The 13,669-nt window shown below is 45.8% G+C and overlaps 1 protein-coding gene across 4 annotated transcripts in view; it reads right to left on the bottom strand.

Annotated features, from left to right (window-relative positions):
• Positions 1–13,669, bottom strand: part of PXYLP1 (2-phosphoxylose phosphatase 1) — a 160,937-nt gene that overhangs the window by 142,238 nt on the left and 5,030 nt on the right. Inside the window, exon 1 of one of the 4 annotated variants that reach the window (XM_033957631.1) lies at positions 2,296–2,387. The exons of the other annotated variants lie outside the window; for them this stretch is intronic. The gene's annotated coding sequence lies outside the window, so the exon portion shown is untranslated. Of the gene's footprint in view, positions 1–2,295; positions 2,388–13,669 lie in introns of those variants that run through there. 4 annotated transcript variants of the gene reach the window in all.

Here is a 13,669-nt window from a genome sequence, read left to right as displayed (position 1 = left end):
TTTAAATTATAAACCACCTTGACCAGTTTTAAAAAGGCGGTATATCAAAAATCAATAACAAACAAAGAAAGCCATATAACTAAACGGTTCATCTTACCACTAGAGATTCTCTCTGTTTATCCCATACTTCTCCCATTTAAAGTACATTAAGATATCTTTTTTTTTAATCTTTATTCATTTTTAAACTTATAATAAGTGTGATAACATATCCATACAAATAACCATAAATATATCACTTAATAATCAACAATGATACATATAATATTCTCTTATCTCCCCCCTCATGAAATGCTGGGCTTTTTTTCCCCCTAATACAGTAGGCATCCAAATGTTAGTGTCATACTGAATGCACTACAGGGCAGAAGGAAACAACAGTAGTAATCTAAGTTCTATTAAAAATTAACACAAATGTTGCATAACTATCAGACAGGAACTTGCACTACAAATCGCCAGTCTTTTGCTAATATCTTTTATCGCTCTCAACTAAGTTAAACAGCCAAAGACTCTTTTAAAATCATAATTCTATATATAGAGTTTTCATGACAAGTTACCAATGATTTTTCTGTGGCAGTACAGGCTTTCCTATAGCTGATAAGATTTATCAGTAGTATAGGTAAACAATACATATATTAGATTTACAAAAAAAAAAAATTGAGTTAACATTTACATTTTTGTTTTTCAATCGAATGCTGACCAGTTTATTTTGGATTCATATACCACAAGATGGTGCTATTTGCATAATGTGCTTGGCCTCAGAGCACAAACCATAAGGATTAAAACAAACCAGTAGAATAAATCAAACAAAGAAAAGGAAAAATATTCTAAAGGACTGGGATAGTAAATTCCAGATGCATATTACCCTCTAGCTAAAACTTACAGAAAAAGAAATTTATTCTGAAAAAAAAAATCCAGTCATTGAAAAACACACTCGAATGTGTATTCCAAACTGTATCCACTTTTGCTGTAGTTAATTTTTTCTGGTCTTTCTGATTTTAAGAACTGTTTTAGAAAAGTATGTAACTCATTAAGACATACTAATGTTTAAAAAAGGCTCTTGTGTTTTAATTTTGTGTGACAACCTAACAAATCATATTCTCAACATCAAGCATACTATGAAACAAACTTATAGTATATAATCAAGTGAAAAATGTTACAAATTATGATTTACATACAATATACTGGAGTTTCCCCTACCCTGCTCTAAAGGTACATCAAACTTATCTGTTAACTATGGATATTGTTATAAAAAAAAAAAACCACCAAAAAACAGACATTGGAACTTCACATACACTGGAGACAAATTTCCAACGCTTGTTCTGTCAGGTAAACCTACTCGGGAATGATTTCCACCAGGAGAGGGTTAGAAAATCGTTTTAGAGATCAAATACATTTTTTTTCTTTTCTTATGTGCAAAGCCTGTAGACTGAGAATATATATTAGCTAAAATTGACTGGCAATAGGACACATTTTCTGTACTATTCTATCCCTATGGAATAATAGGAAACCAATCTCCACCCTACTCATACTATCTTGAGATTGGCATTTGATTTGCATTTTTGTTTCAAAACGTTTTAATGCCCCAAAAGAATGTGCAGGAAATCAACTGCATAAAATCTCCCAATTAATTTGTCTAAAGTTAATATATGTACATTAAATAAGTTTTACATACATTCATTTCTTAACATTAAAAATAAATAAGACCAGAAAAATAACTAAAGAAAGTGTGTGTATGTGTACACTCCCACATTTCTGAATCAAGATCACTAATCTGACTGTTACAATATGCATACCACATGTCTTTTGACATTTAAAAGCAAAAAGGTGCTAAAAGAAAGGAGAATCATTCACAGCTGTGCAATTACTTGGAATTATCTGCAACGATTTTTAGAGAGTATCAATATAAACTCTTAAGCCTTAAAGAAATTGGGGAACAAAACAGTTTTAATCACAATAAGGGAGAACATACTAAAGTGGCAGTTAAAGAAATGCTCCTGTCACAACGTCAGTCCCAACTATTCTAGTCCTACTAGCCAATATATTACAGGTAAGTGACATAATTTAAGAGTATACAGTGCATAAAATCTAGTAAACAGCTATTTCTATTTCTGCACCTGCATATGTATTTTAGAAAAAAACACATTTACTAAGCAAATACAGTTCTTTTCAATTTCCAAAATGAAAAATAAATAACCCTGAAGTACTTCAGCACATAAGGATGAGTAAAATGTGTACTCATGCTTTTTTTTTTCCTACACAGCAAGAAAAGACCATTTCAAAACCAATCTCTACACGTACCTGAGGGACAAAGTAAAACCAGGATCTCCAGGATTCCCATTGAACAGTATTGAAATCCTGGTTTAAAAAAAAACAGATTTGCAAGATTTTCCAGGATCCCAGGGATCCTGGACTACCTTTACAGCAGACCTCCTCTTTTTTTGATTGCCACAGCTGCTATCTGTTTGCAGGGAGTCCCCTGCTGAGATCTTCATTCCTTCTCTGCCCGATCCAGCCCCCTGTGAGCCCCCTGTGACGTTCCGTTCTCTTCCTGTATGGGCAGACCGGCAGAGAAGACGTCAACGTGGGGACGCCCAGCAGAATGACAGCCAGAGGGGCAGTCAAAATAGGCTGTAGCTTATCTAGGCAGAGGGGGAAAAAAAAAACGGCAGCACTTCGGATTTAAAACGTGATTTTTAGTAAGCTGGTGAAACTTATTTAAACTGATTATCAAGGAAGTGAATGTTACTATCTTTAACAGTGCAGTAGGGTGTATGTAGCTGCTCTGATTTGGGGCACCTTTCCTTCCTGCTCTCCTTCCTTCCTTTGCTAGGAACAAGGTAAAACCAGGAACTCCTGGATTTCACGGATTCCTGCTTAACAGTATTGAAACCCAGGTCACAAATGCTAGATTTGCAGGATTTTCCATCTACCTTTACAGCAGAACCTGTCTATTTTTTTTTAATTATTATTGCCACTGCTGTTATCTGTTTGCAGGTAGTCTTCTCGCTGACATCTTCATTCCTTATCTGCCAGGTCCTGCCCCCTATGAAGAGCTAGATAAACTGGCAGAAAAGGAATGAAGACATCGGTGAGGGGACTCCCTACAACAGGTGGAAACAGCCCTTCATGGGATGATAACTGCAGATCCTAGCAAATCTCGGCATATCAGGGTGGATCCGACCTAGGAGATCTCCAGAATATGTTTCCTCCCTGCATTTTCCGCATGTTCTCTCTCATTCCTGCCCCCCACCCCACCTTACTCCTTACTTTGTCTACTATTTATTTCCTCCTTTTTGGAAAGTATTGTTCTTACTTTGTGTCTCTTTCAGTCCCCCACACCCACCCCATACAGCAGCTTCCACTATCACCCCTACCCTTCACCTCTTCCAGTTGCAGCAACTGTTTGACTGCCCCTCTAGGTATCATTCTGCAAGTTGTTCCCTCCATCCCCTCCCCCGGTGCTGACATCATTGGTCCTTTCTCTGCCAATCTCACCCACACAAGAAAAGAACTACATCATACTTCTTCAGTCCTTGGGGTGGGTCATCAATTTTCCAAAGAGTTCTCTTATTCCATCCCAGTCATTGGAGCACCTGGGAGTGCTGTTCGACACGAAGATGGGGAAAGTGTTTCTTCCCAAAGACCGGGGGGAGAAGTTGCAGACTCAGGTTTGCTTACTTCTACAGTCGCCCAGACCGAGAGTGTGGGATTATGTTCAGGTTCTGGGCTCCATAGTGGCCACGCTGGAAGTGGTGCCTTGGGCACGCTTTCACATGAGCGCTGCAGCAGTCGCTTCTCTCTCGGTGGTCCCCAGTGTCTCAAGATTACCATCGTCGGCTTCGTTCAGCATGGCTTGGTGGCTCAGCGATTTCAATCTGTTCAAGGGCATGCCTTTGACGACTCCGGCGTGGATGATAGTTACCACAGATGCCAGTTTGTTGGGTTGGGGAGCTCTCTGCCTTCAATCCTCGGCGCAGGGAGTCTGGTCTCCGGAAGAAGCTCAGTGGCCCATCAATCTTCTGGAACTAAGGGCGGCCAGGCTCGCGCTCCAAGCGTTCTTGCCCCTGATTCAGGACCGCCCGACGAGGGTTTTTTCGGACAGTGTCATGGCGGTGGCATACATCAACAGACAAGGCGGTACCAGAAGTCCTCAGCTGGCAAAACGAAGCAATACTGCTCCTTCAGTGGGCAGAAATTCATCTTCCTCTGCTGTCGGCGGCTCACATTGTGGGTCAGGACAATGTTCAGGCGGACTTCCTGAGCAGAAATCTTCTGGATCCCGGAGAATGGGAGCTCTTCGATCAGGCGTTCGTCCTCATAGTGCAAAGGTGGGGTCTCCCGGACATGGACCTCATGGCGTCATCACGCAATGCGAAGCTTCCTCGTTTCTTCAGTAGACGCCGGGAGCAGGCGTCGGAAGGGATAGTCGCGCTGGCTCTTGCTTGGCCTCCGAGTTGTCTACTTTATGTTTCCTCCGTGGCCGATGATAGGTCGGGTGTTACATCGCATATCTCAGTTTTCCGGCACAGTGATCCTGGTGGCTCCGGATTGGCCGCATCGTCCATGGTATGCGGACCTGATGCTTCTGTCGGCAGGCGATCGGTTGCTGTTTCCGGTGACTCTGGACTTGCTGTCTCAGGGCCCCATTCTGATGGAAAATCTGTCCCACTTTGGTCTTACGGCCTGGCTCTTGAAAGGTCGCGGCTGAGACGTAGGGGTTATTCTGACCAGGTTATTTTGACTCTGCTTCAAGCTAAAAAGGGATCTACCTCTGCCTCTTCAGCTCGTGTCTGGCGAGTTTTCGATTCTTGGTGTGCGGCTCAGGGTCTGTCGCCCTTCCAGGCTTCTCTCTCTACCATTCTTTCTTTTCTTCAAGAGGGGGTAACCAAGGGATTAGCCTGTAATTCTCTCAAAGTTCAAGTGGCCGCTATTGCTTGCTATAGAGGCCGGATGTCTGGTTCTTCCCTAGCGTCCCAACCGGATATCGTTCGTTTTCTCAAAGGGGTGCAGCATATGCGGCCTCCTGTTAAGAAGATCTGTCCGGAGTGGAGTCTGAAGGTGGTCCTTGGGGAGTTGCAAAAGCCGCCTTCGACGAGTGCTACTTTAAAAGATGTCACGTTGAAAGCGGTCTTTCTGGTTGCTCTGGCTTCAGCCCGGCGGGTGTCTGAGTTGCAGGCGTTATCTTGCAGGGATCCTTTTTTGAGAATTTCGAGTTCCGGTGTGTCAGTTAGGACTCTTCCGTCGTTTCTTCCTAAGGTTGTATCCCCTTTTCATGTGAACCAGTCTCTCTTCCTTCCGGCTTTCCGGAAGGAGGACTGGGGGGAGCGTTTCTCTTCTCTGCGTTTGCTTGATGTACGTAGGGTTCTCTTGCATTATCTCCTGATGACTAATGATTTTCGTCGTTCCGATCATCTCTTTGTGTTATTTGCTGGCCGCAACAAGGGTATGGCGGCATCCAAGGCTTCTATTGCTCGTTGGGTTCGGGAGGCCATTGCGTCTGCTTACTTGACGTCGGGTAAGCGGTTGCCGGACAAACTTCATGCTCATTCCACTAGGGCGTTGTCTACTTCTTGGGCGGAGTCCAGGGGTTTTTCTTTGGAGGAGATCTGTCATGCGGCTACTTGGTCTTCTCGGAATACGTTTTCAAAACATTACCGGTTGGATGTGGCGGTTCGTGCGGAATCTGCCTTAGGGGCTTCGGTTATTGCGGAGGCGGCGTTCGCTTCCCACCCGGATTGAAGATTGCTTTGCTACATCCCACTAGTCTCTGGATTCATCTGCTGCTGTTGAAAAGGAAGGAAAAATTATGTTCTTACCTGTTAATTTTCTTTCCTTTAGACGCAGCAGATGAATCCAGAGCCCCACCCTTGCTGTTTCTTTGCTCACTGTATGGTTGGTTGCGGGTTTCCTCGGTTTGTTTGAGTTGGTAGTTGTGTGCTCTTTTCCTGTTTGTGATCTTTGTTGTGGGAAAGAAGTTTTTTACATGTGGACCTTGTTTTCTGGTTCCGAATGCTTGGGCAAGGAGCAATACTGGAGGGACAGAGAGTGTGCCAACCAATGGGACTACCTGTTATTCAGTTCTCTATCTCCACCTGCTGGTAGATGTGCATTATCCTACTAGTCTCTGGATTCATCTGCTGCGTCTAAAGGAAAGAAAATTAACAGGTAAGAACAAAATTTTTCCTTATGGCAGCCTGCAGAGGATTGCCGGTGCTGTAGCGAACCTAGCGGGCTTCCGGCAGCCTCCGCAGCACATTCCATCTGCCACGGTCTTGCCCCTTCTCTGACATAAGGGGGCAGGTCCACAGCAGAGGGAACGTGCTGCGGAGGCCACCGGCAGCTTGCTAGGTTCACTACAGCATTGGCGATCCTCTGCAGGCTGCCGTAATTACCTTTTAAAGGTGAGACCAGAGGGAAACATGCAGGCCTTCGGCAAATCGGGCAGTGCTGGTGCCGTACTGTGTAGGCAAGTCAGCCGTACAAATCTCGAAATAGGGCCCTTGGTTGTATTGCAAAGGGAATGTGGGAAAGACACCCTGAGGGAAGGGGATGTAACGTAATAGAAAATGCCGGCATGGAACTTTCTTTCAAAATGTTAATTACTCCTGGAGAGAACCATCACCCTCCATCAGCACTGAAGGGCAACTGCAGCAGCTGTTGGTGCTGCGGCGAAGAAGGCGGAAGGCGGTTGCCGGGGTCCATCAAGGCAGAGGTGCAGGAAAAGGGGAGGGCAAGAAGAGATGATTACAGGAAGCATCTTGAGGTCTCTTCTCATCAAGTGCACCAGATACTGCTTTCTCTATTCTAAAAGGCCAAACAATTTTACTTGTTTAGAATAGCTTCTGCAGCGCCAAAGGGAATTGTTTCTTAGAATTTCCATTTTTGTTTTGAAGAAATTGCTAAAAAAAAAAATAAAATACATGCTTTTTGACATTTTATTTACAGGTGTATGTAGACATTCTTCAGGCCGTATGGTTTGTACATTTATCTCAAGAAGAGAGCGTGGCTTAAGTTTCCTTACTGTTTCTCTCGGGGTGGCATGTCAAAACTGTGTCAGTCATGGCTTTGTTAGGTCCCTGGAGGTTTGGGCAGGCAAGGAAGCAATAGCAGCAAGCCACAAGAGCAGATTGTTTTTTGTTTTTTTTTTGGAGGGGGGATTGTAGCGGGGAGGCAGGACATAGAGCTTTCTTTCTGTCTTTGCATGGCTGATGAGGTAGGGGAAGAGGCGGATGGTTGGTGATGGAATATCTGTGGGTTTGAGCATGCTAGGGGATTCCTTTCTGCTTAGTCTTTCTAGTCCAGGGATATCAAACTCAATCACATAGGGGGCTGAAATCTGGGGCATGGGCTGGGTTGCGGGCCAAATTTTTTATCAAGATACTTAGGGGTCCTTTTATTAAGGTACGCTAACAGATTTAGCGTGCGCTAAATGTGCACCTTAATAAAAGGACCCCTTAGTGTCAGGTTGCGGTCTCTCCAGCCCCGCGCCGGCTCTGTGGACAAAATGGATGGAAGAGACGTGTCTGTGGTGGGATGAGCCAACGTGCATGATTGACACAGTTTATGGGAAGTTTGTATCTCTGAAAATCTTTTGAATAAAGGAAAGGGAGAACTACCTGTGGAGCTGATCTTTTGTTCGGGAGAAACAATAAGGCCCTACTTTTGGGAACGAGGAATGGGGGGGGGGCCTCTGGCCTCTTGTGCGGCCCTCGGCCTTGCAGAGGTCTGGCAGCACGGCCCCGGTCATCCTTCCTAGCAGATCATGCAAGGCAACCATCTTGCTTCCTTCTGTTCCTCTGCAAGCAGCCTAGCCTCCGCATCAGTGTTCATGGGGCACTTTGACATCTTTTCTCATCACTTGACTCGGCGTGGCTCTTGCTGGCATGTGGGCCAGCCCTCCCGACTCCCGACGGAGGGCTGTTCCCGGTCGCTCTGCTTCTGTGGATCAGTCCACAATTGTGAAGCGCTCGTGCCTTTGAGTGCCTTGCGCACCTTCCCACGCTTCTCGGCTCGTCTTCTGAAGCGACCGAGGCTTTGGAGGGCGGCGATTCCAACCTAGCACACCGGCACTGGGAGGCGGAGGTCATCACCGTTGCTCACCCTGTCACCACTGGCAACGGTGGGACAGTGGGCTGCAGTTAGGCCGCTCGGCTTTGTGCCTGTCTGCCAGCTTGGCTGGGGTTTTGTGGACGTCTGGCGGGCCAGATTTTGACATGACAGGTCTGGTCAGAAATCAGGCGGCGAGGCGCGGGTGCAGCAATGAGGGTTGAGTATAGGGAAGGCGATGGGAGCTCTGCTCAGCAAATTACCCAGAGAGGGGTTAAAAACAAACAAAAACGCATGCGGTTTCCTCGAACCGAAAGTCTGCGTTGTGGGGGGAAAAAAAGTTACTCCTGAGGGGAAATGCGTCATTGGAGGAAGGCAGCTGGGCGCTCACCTAACGCCCGGCTAAAACATGCTAGGGAGAACATTGTATGTATGTAAAGTTATTTTTAAGTAATAGTCCAAGAGTCATACAACATGGGTACACCTAGGAAAAGGCAGCATCTTAAACACTGCAGTGAGCACTAGAATATCAATACTTCTATTGTAAAACTAAACAAGCTAGATTAATACAGATTGATCCTGCAAGTCAATTCTAACAGAACACAGATACAGCCTTGCCCTGTATAGAATAAGTAATCACAAACTAAAAATAGAAATATGTAGACAAAAATTAACCTGAACCATGAAGAATCAAGATCTGTATATAATGCAACACCACAGAAACAGTGACATTCCCTAAGACTATATAAAATATAAAGATAGTAGATGTAAATTTAAAAAACTGACAAATATAACAATCATCATTTTATAAATTAACAAAAATAAAACAAAAAATAGAAGATAAGAAAATTAGCTTTCAGAGGCCAAAACCTCCTTCCTCAGATCAATATAGTATATTGCTGTTACAGTATCCTGTTCTGACCTGAGGAAGGGGGTTTTCATCTTTGAAAGTTAGTAAGAAATGTATTAAAATTAGTCCAGTAAAAAGATTACCTTATTTTTATTTTCTGTTTATAAACATTTTATTGATACAGCTACAATACTACTTTATTCTAAACAAAACAAATCTTTTCTCTACCTTTTGTTATTTCTATTTTTTAATGTTTAACCCCCTCTTCTACCGAAACCGCAATAGCAGTTTTTAGTGTGGTGAGCTGCGCTGAATGGCCTGAACTGCTCCTGACGCTCATAGAGTTCCTATGTAGGGCTCATATGGAGATCACCCTTTGGGTAGCTGCCAACTGTCCTGCCTGGAAGACGCTCTGATCAACCAGTCGTCCAAGTAAGGATGCACCCGAATCCCTTCTCGGCAAAGGAAGGCCGCCACCACGACCATGACCTTGGAGAATGTCCGAGGAGCCATTGCGAGGCTAAACAGTAGGGCACGAAACTGATAGTGCTGGCCCAGGATCGCAAAACAAAGAAATTTCTGATGCGGCGGCCAGATGGGAATGTGCAGATAAGCTTCCTTGAGGTCGAGAGCTGTAAGGAATTCCCCCGGCTGAACAGCCGCTATGACTGACCGCACCGTTTCCATCCTGAAATGCCTGACTCGAAGAAAGCGGTTGACCCTCTTGAGATCCAATACTGGTCTGACCGAGCCCCCCTTTTTGGGCACAACAAAGTAAATGGAATACCTTCCCTGCCCCCGCTCCACCGGAGGCACTGGAATGACGGCCCCAATTTCCAAAAGAACCTGAAGAGTGCTCTGCACTGAATCTCGCTTGGTCCCAGAACAAGGGGAGACCAAGAAAGAATCTGCGACAGGAGCGGAAAATTCTAACTTGTAACCTTCTCGAATAACGTCCAATACCCACTGATCGGACGTGATCTTGGCCCACTCCACCAGGAAGGAAGACAGCCGCCCCCAATGACCACGACGGAGAGAGCCGACCTCCCGTCATTGGGAATTACGCAAGGCTGGGGTACGGGCAGGCTGGGCAGTCTGAGGTTTGGAAGGACGAAAGGAATTCTTTTGCGGAAACCGAGGCCTAGAAGGAAAGGAAGCCCCATAAGCCGGCGGAAAAGACGGCTTCCCAGGCCTATATCTTTTAACATCCCAGAAACGATTCCTGGCAGACAAAGGCTTCAAGGGAGCTTTAGGCCTATCTTCCGGCAATCGCTGTGTCTTTGTATCACCAAAATCCTTTACCAACTTATCCAAATCATCCCCAAATAACAAACGACCCTTAAAAGGAAGTCTCACCAGGCGAAGCTTGGAAGCCGCATCTGCCGCCCAGTGAGGGAGCCACAAGGATCTCCGAGCAACCACAGAAAGAGACATTTGTTTAGCAGAGGCACGAATAATATCATATAGGGCATCCGCCACATACGCAAGACCCATCTCCAAATCCGGGAAGTCAGTCGGAACAGACATCCCCGTCTCCATCATTTTGTCTGCCATATCTTGTGCCCATTGAAGACAAGCTCGGGCCGCATAGGAACCGCACACCACCGCCTGCAATGTAACTGCTGCAACATCAAAGGACATCTTAAGGGAAGATTCAATTTTCCTATCCTGAATGTCTTTGAGCGCTATACCACCTTCGACCGGCAAAGTAGTCTTTTTTTGTAACAGCTGCTACCAAAGCGTCCACCTTAGGGTTTGCAAACTTGTCCAGCTCGTCCTGAGATACGGGATACAACTGGCACATAGCCTTTGTCACGCGGAGACCAGCCTCCAGAGTGACCCATTGAGCCGAAATAAGCTCATGCATCGCTTCGTGGACCTGGAAAGCCTTAGCAGGCTTTTTCGTGCCAGCCATCAGAGGATTAGCAGAACCTGCCGCTTGCGGATCCGGCTGCAATATGAAGGCCCTGTAGTGCTTTAGAAATAAACGCAGGCAATTCCTCTCTATGAAAAAGACGGAGCGCTGTAGGATCATCCACCTCCCTAGACAATGCATCCTCCAGCTCTAAATCCGCCACTTCCCCGTCCTCCAAAACTTCTGGAAGATCCAGCGACAAGGCGGAGTCAGACGGAGTGTCATCCCCAACCACAGTCGCCAGCCTGCGCCGTTTTGCCGCATGAGACTCCAAAGGAGGTCTACCAGCAGGCAGTACAGGGAACGGGTCAAGATTATTTTCCCTTGGCAGCACAGGCTGAGATTTCTGCAGCAAAAAGGCCTGATGTAGTAACATCACGAACTCCGGGGAAAAAGTCACCTGATTGATTAGCAGAAACCGCGGACAGAACAAGATTCCCCTGCCCAGAAACCGGCCCCGCACAGGCAGAAGAAGCCGAAAAAATGCTGACCGCCGGCAAAGCCGCCGAAGTGCGCTGAAGCGGAACGTCGGCGGCCGCGCGAGCAGGAGAAGCAGGCCGGAGATCAAATGCGTGGGAAAGTTCAGGCGCGACCTGCACCTCTTCCCCCCGGCGTCGGAGCAGCCCGCCGAACAGAGGCCCAAAGGTGTTCTCCGCTTGCCACAGCGGGAACACCGTTTAACAGCCTCTGCAGCCATAACCCCCGGACGAACCACTAAGTAACCAAATCAGGGAGACTCCCACGAGCAAACCGGCAGACCCAACACCACGCACAGAAGCCCGAACAACAAGCTCTTACCTGAGTTCACCGGTGCTCAAGCTGGTAGTTGCAGACAGGAACTGCCTTGACAGAACCGACTAGCAACAGCACTCTGGTCCCTTTTTTTTTTTTTTTTTAAGTTTGAGGGGAAAAGAAGAAAAATACAGGACCAGGAAAGAGGTTTCGCAATGACTGCAGCTGCCAGTCCATCCCTTCCGACGCCACTTACGTCTTCCGGAGGCAGAGGCGGCAAATATAGTCATCGCAGGACCTTCCTGCACTTCAGTGTGGCTGCCGACTCTTCTTTGGAATAAGTACGGCAGCCGCGCTGAGGTGCAGGTGCCATTTAGAGCAGCTCGGAAGGTTCTGGATCCAGCCGGCTGTGTACCCCCCTAAGGCTGGCACCAGGAGCGGTCTGCCACTGTATGAGGGGACAAAAAATAATAAAAAGAATGGATAACTTGACCGATTTAGACAAAAATATGTCATAAAATGTAATTTTAAACTCAAAAGACTCCAGACGAAAAGCAGACTATAGAAAGGAAACCAGAAAAGACCGGGTAGATGAAAAGTGAAACCTGGGAAAGATCTAAATTATTGTTCAAATGAGCTTCTATTAAAACCAAAGAATAAAACCACAGCACTCGGGAAAGTAAAAAAGGGAGAGTAAAATGGACTTAACAAAAAGGTTTCTGCACTGATGAGATAAACTCGTACGCAGAATAAATGTGAACATGCGACAGTGGGGCTATGATATTTGATCTGTTGAAAGAGGCGCCAAAAAAGTGTCGGCAGTGGATTGAATGTACACTGATAGGGGAGGGGCGTCGGGCTGTTAAAAAAGGCTGCTTTAATAAATAAATGAAAATACTGGTGAAAAACTAAATAAAAAACCAAAACCATATTAAATACCGAACCTGACTGCAAGTGGTAGTGAAAGTAGCATAAGGCACCCGTAGTACTGTTAGTGCCAGAGCTGCTTAGAATAAAGAACCGTGCTGTACATGAGGAGAAAAAAAGAAAGAATGAGGTGATAAGATGTAAAGTGCTGGCCCATTACTGCACCATTTGATAAAACTAAGGAGCGATGTTCTAGAGCAGGGGTGCCCACACTTTTTGGGCTTGCGAACTACTTTTAAAATGACCAAGTCAAAATGATCTACCAACAATAAAATTTTAAAAAAACACAAAGCACGCTATGCATAGAAAATGTTAATTATCATTCCTATTCCAGGGTTTTTCAAAGAGGTCAAAGCAGATGACTCTATGCACTGTCACCTCAGTAACAACCATACAAAAATACCCCCTCCCTTTTTACTAAACCACGATAGCAGTTTTTAGCGCGGGGAGCTGCGCTGAATGCCCAGTTCTACTCTCGACTCTCATAGGCTCCCTGCGCTAAAACCTCTATTGTGGTTTAGCAAAAGGGGACCTTAGTGTAAAATATAGACAGCAGATATAAATTCAGATACATTTTGATCACTAAATTTAAAATAAAATAATTTTTCCTACCTTGTCTGGTGATTTCATGAGTCTCTTGTTGCACTTTCTTCTTCTAACTGTGCATCCAATCTTTCTTCCCTTCTTTTAGTCTGTATGCTTCCTCTCCTCCAGACCTCATTCCCTCCCCCAACTTTTCTTTCCTCTCTCCCTGCCCTTTCTTTCTCTCTGCCTCCCTTTCTTTTTTTCTGTTTCTCTTCTTTCCTTCTGTCTCCCTGACTGCCCTTTTTCTTTCTTTCTTTCTCCCTGCCACCATTAACAGGCCCGAAAGCCGACGACACCCCAAGCTCTCCCTGCTTCGGCGGACCAGCATTCCTCTCCCCGACGTCAATTCTGTCGTTGGGGAGAGGAAGACTGATCGGCCCAAGATCATGATCGACCTATTGGGTGAAATGCTGCCGGGTCCTGCCTTCGCGGAAACAGAAAGTAGGCAGGACCCGGCAGCAAGAAGAGCAAATGCTTCACTAACCTGTCTCCCGCCTTAGCCCATAGCGAACGCTTGCTTCAGGGCTCTCAACATGTGTGTGCCGGCCTCCCTTCTTCCCTCCCCCACCCCCCGGACATAACTTCAGGTTTCGGAGGGAAGAGAAGGGAAGCCGGCA

The sequence above is a fragment of the Geotrypetes seraphini genome, chromosome 9, assembly GCF_902459505.1.
Source record: "Geotrypetes seraphini chromosome 9, aGeoSer1.1, whole genome shotgun sequence".
Classification (NCBI taxonomy): domain Eukaryota; kingdom Metazoa; phylum Chordata; class Amphibia; order Gymnophiona; family Dermophiidae; genus Geotrypetes; species Geotrypetes seraphini.
Note: the sequence above shows the minus strand (reverse complement) of the source record. Positions and strands in the feature narration are given on the sequence as shown.